This window comes from Muscardinus avellanarius, assembly GCF_963383645.1.
Source record: "Muscardinus avellanarius genome assembly, chromosome: 1".
NCBI classification, from domain to species: Eukaryota; Metazoa; Chordata; class Mammalia; order Rodentia; family Gliridae; genus Muscardinus; species Muscardinus avellanarius.
Window position 1 is genome coordinate 114919628 of NC_137786.1, and position 5166 is coordinate 114924793.

A 5166-nucleotide genomic window follows, 5' to 3' on the forward strand; every position below is an offset into this window, starting at 1 on the left:
CTGCATGGTTCCTATTGCTGAGGATTCCTTTGGCTATTCTGGGTCCTTTGTTTCTTCATATAAAATTCATGACTAATTTTTCTGGGTCTATGAAGAATATTGGTATTTTGATAGGAATTGCATTGAATCTGTAGATCACTTTTGGCAGAATGGCAATTTTGATGATATTTATTCTGCCTATCCATGAGCAAGGGAGATTTTTTTCAACTTCCAAGGTCTTCTTCAATTTCTTTCTTTAATGTTTTATAGTTTTTATTGTAGAGGTATTTTACATCTCAGGTTAGATTTATTCCTAGGTATTTTATTGGTTTTGAAGTTATTGTGAATGGCATTGTTTTATTTCCTTTCTGTGGATTCATTGTTTGCATATAGAAAAGCAGCTGGTTTCTTTAGGTTGATTTTGTATCCTACAACTTTGTTGAATTGATTAATTAGCTCCAGTAGTCTATTGTTTGAGTTATTTGGGTTTTCTGGGTATAGGATCATTTCATTTGCAAACAAGGATAATTTTAATTTCTCTTTCTCTATTTTAATTCCATTGACATCCTTCTCTTGTCTTATTGCATGACAAGAGTCTCAAGGAATATATTGAAAAAGGAGTTATGGTGATAGTGGGCATCCTTTTCTTGGTCCTGATTTTAGTGGAAATTCTTTCAGTATTTCCCCATTCAATATGATGTTGGGTTTGGGTTTATTGTATATTGCCTAAATTATGTTGAGATATATTTTTATTTCAATTTTCTGCAGTGTTTTTAACATGAATGGGTATTGGTTTTGTCAAATGCTTTTTCAATATCTATTGATAAAATCAGATGGTTTTTGTTCTCAGTTCTATATATATGGTGAATAACATGTATTGATTTGCATATGTTGAACTAGTCTTGCTTTTCTGGGATAAAACCGACTTGGTTGTGCTGTACATTCTCTTGATATGGTTTTGAATGTGTGTAGCTAGTATTTTATTTAAAAATTTTGCATCTATATTTATCAAAGTTATTGGTCTGTAATTTTCTTTTCTTGGGTTATCTTTATATGATTTTTATATTAATGTGATACTGGCCTCATATAAGGAGTTAGGGAGAATTCTATCTCTTTCAATTTTCCAAAACAAGTTTAGTTCTCTGAAAGTTTTGTAGAATTCAGCTAGAAACTCATCTGGGCCTGGAGTTTTCTTTCATGGCAGGATTTTTATTGCTCTTTCTATTTCTTTGCTTGCTATTGGTAGGTTTAGGCTTGCTATGTACTCTTGGTTCAATTTAGTTAGGTTATATGTGCTTAGAAATCTATCAATTTCTTCCATGTTTTCCAGTCTATTGGAGTATAAATTTTCAAGGTCTTTGGTCTAATTTCCAAATGTGATCCATCTTGAATTGACTCTTGTGCAAGGTGATAAAGTGGGATTTATTTCCATTTTATGCATATAATTAACCAGTTTTGCCAACACCATTTGTTGAATAGGCTATCTTTTTTTACAGTGTATGTTTTTGGCCCCTGTGTCAAAAATCAATTGGCTGTAAGTGTGTGGATTTGTTTCTGAGTCTTCTATTCTGCTCCATTGATCTATGTATCTGTTTTTGTGTCAGTACCATGCTGATTTTATTACTGTGGCTTTGTAGTATAGTTTAAAGTAAGGTTTTGTGATTCCTCTTGTATGGATTTTGTTGCTAAGAACTACTAAGGCTATTCTTGTATGTTTGTTGTTTCAAATGAATTTTAGGTCTGCTTTTTCTATGTCTGTGAGGAATGAACTTGGTAATTTAATGGGTATTGCATTTAATCTGCATATCATTTTTGGAAGTATGGCCATTTTTGTGATATTTATTCTGCCTATCCATGAACATGGAAGATCTTTTTTACTTCTAAGGTCTTTACTGATTTCCTTTTCAATGTTTTATAATTTTCTTGTAGAGGTCTTTTACCTCCTTGTTTAAGTTTATTCTTAAGTATTTTATTTTCTGTGGGAAATCCTGAGTGGAAGTGTTTTCTGGATTTCTTTTTCACTGTATTTATGGTTAGTATACAAAAAAGCTTCTGAGTTTTTAATGTTTATTTTGTATCCAGAGACTTTACTGAATTTGTTGATCAGTTCTATAAGCCTTTTGGTTGAGTTTGTTGGGTCTTCTAAGTATAGTATCATGTCGTTTGCAAACAGTTAAAATTTGAGTTCTTCTTTTACTGTTTGTACTCCTTTGATTTCCTTTTCTTGCCTTATTGCTCTGGCTAGAGTCTCAAGTACTATATTGAAGAGAAGTGGTGATAATGGACATCCTTGTCATTTTCCTGTTTTTAGGGGAAATTCACAAAGTTTTTTTCTCATTTAATATGATGTTGTCTGTGGGCTTATTGCAGATTACCTTTATGATGTTCAGATACATTCCTTCTATTATGATTTTCTGCAGTGCTTTTAGCATAAATGGATGTGGATTTTTATCAAATGCTTTTCAGTATATTGAAATGATCATGTGATTTTTGTCTTTGGGTCTGTTTATATGATGAATACATGGATTGATTTTTGTATGTCAAACCAGCCTTGCATCCCTGGGATGAACCCTAACTGGTCATGGTGTATAATTTTTTTTTGATATGGTTTTGAATGCGTGTTGCTAGTATTTTATTTATCAGTTTTGTATCCAAATTAATCAGATATATAGGCCTTAGTTTTCCTTCCTTGAGCTGTCTTTATTTGGTTTTGGTATTAATGAGATGTTGGCTTCATAGAATGTATTTGGGAGTGTCCTGTTTTCCTTTATTTTACTAAATAGATTGAGGAGGTTTTTTTTTTTTTTTTTTAAGCAAGATTTCAGGTACCTTTATTCATGGCATTTATTTTTGGTCAGGGGGGCCTGCCTCTGAACTCTGTTCCTTTAAGGAATCCAACTCCTCAGGAGGTCCTTTTTCTTCCCACAGCCAGAGCCTTATTGTTGTCATCCACCACTCACCAGCCCTGTGCACAAGTTTCTGCTGGTGTGGCCAAGGCCCAAGAGAGGGGGACATCTAGAACTGAATTTGCAGTGCCACCTACTGGCCTGCTCATAGGTGTTTCTACAGCTGCAGAGTAACTATGGTGACTTCATTTTTATTACAGAATTTGACTCCTGTGTATTCTCCACAGGATTTATAAATAAGGCAAAATATTTCTTTGTATTATATATTTGTAAAACAAATAAAATTTGTGATATGGGCAACTTGAAAAAAATTTTTTTTCATTAAGAGTTTCCCTTTAAGAGGACCATCCCATTCCTCAACTTTTTCAGTTATTCCTGTTCTTGTTGCATAAAAATCCTCAGTGGTGACAATCACATGCATTCCCTTCCACATCATCAATACTGGCTTCCAGGCTTAGCACTGCTGATGATACATTTCTGGATGGCAAAAGTTATTACTTGTCTTCCATAATCAGTAACAAAATTGTCACTTTGCAAGAATTTAGGTGAGAAATATAGTAGTTCTTAAAGTCCTGAGCTCATTACCAATCATGCATATTTTCTAGCCAAGTGATTGGCACAGACTCAAAACTGTCTCTCTTTTCTTCTCTCTTTTAATCACTAGCTCAAAGAAAGGATGGAGTAACTGAGTTTAAAAATCCTGCCAGTTTTTTTTTATGGTAACCATTGTAGATGAACAATGTAGGGTCCTACTGCAGTGTTAGAATATCATGCAAACCTAACAGATAAACAGATAATGAGATAAACACCTCATTCTATCAGGCTCTTTGGTTATTTTCTGTATTTAAAAAAATGCTAACACAGTAAAGTGGCAGTGGTTTCTTTTCATTGACTTTAGCATCTCATCTTATAGAATTCTAAGTAACAGTTCAATTTGGAGTTTTGGCAACAGAGTAGTGACATTTCTGAATCAACTTTTAAAGGTTTTTAGCCACTTGAAAAGTATTGCCAACACACTACTTAGTGTTAGCTCGTTACTTTGTGGTGAAAATGAAAGAACCCTAAACTCTACAAATGTCTTACTGCACCAAGTATAACAACAATTGAAAGACTTACTGTTTATCTAATAAAAAAATACATAGGAACTTTTATCAAACAGCAACTACTACAAAAGGAATGACAGGGAAAAATGACTTAAAAATGCACTAAAAAATCTGACAATTTTATGCAGGAACTGCCAACACTTTAGTGTTTAATAATTAAGAGAGCACAACTGACCAAGTTCCAGGATGTGAAGAGATCATGTTTGAGAAACTGGGGGGAAAATCACTCTATAAACTATGTAGTATGTGATAAGAACCCATACTTTATACTATAAAAACCTGTCTACACACAGTAGTTAGTTGCAAAAAGCCATTTGGTCTTCTCTTGGCTCAGAGAAATTAGACTTCTGTAAGTATTAGCAACCTCCAGCTCTTCTGAGGGGCGGGGACCTTGTTCTCACCCTCCAGCTCCTCCACCCTGGCCTGCATCATGAAGTCCGCGATGTTCTCCTCCAGATCGTCAATGCGGCTATTTATGTCATCAATTCACCCAATGATTTGGTCGGACATGGTCTGAAATTTATCTTGCATCTGCTGCAGAAGTGTCTGGACCACCGAGGTGAGGTCCTGCACTGTCTTAGGGTCGGTCTCGGCCATCTCCCCGGTTCCCAGCTTGGTGGTGAAGTCTCAGCCCATCACCTACCTACTACTCAATTGAGGAGTACTGGGATTAGCTCTTCTATAAAGGTTTTATAAAGTTCACTTGGGAAACCATCTGGTCATTGGCTTTTCTTTGATGGTTGGTTTAATTTTTTATAGATTCTTGACTCAGTTTAGGCAGGTTGTATTTATCTAGAAAGTTGTCAATTTCCTCCAGATTTACCAATTTGTTGGAGTATAGTTTTTTTTTTTTAAAGTAGTTTCTGATAATCCTCTGGATTACTACATTGTCAGTAGTGATATCTCCTTTTTCATTTTTATCCTTATAATTTGTGTATGTTCTTTTTTTCGGTTAGGTTGGCTAGTGGTTTATCTAGTTTTTTATTTTTTCAAAAAACCAGCTTCTGGTTTTGTTTATTTTCTGTATTTTTCTCTGCTTGGTTGATTTCTGCTCTGATTTTAATAATTTTCTGTCTTCTACTGGCTTTGGTGTTAGGTTGTTCCCATTTTCAAGGGTTTTGTGGTGTGTCCTTAGGTTATTTATTTGATGATTTTTTATTTTTCTTATATGAGCACTC

General features: G+C 34.4%; 1 pseudogene across 1 annotated transcript; it reads right to left on the minus strand.

The window, feature by feature from the left end:
* Positions 1–4327: 4327 nt before the first annotated feature.
* LOC308275947 (heat shock factor-binding protein 1-like) lies at positions 4328–4585 on the minus strand (annotated as a pseudogene). The gene has a single exon. The product of its transcript is annotated as a heat shock factor-binding protein 1-like (transcript).
* Between the last annotated feature and the right edge of the window lie 581 nt (positions 4586–5166).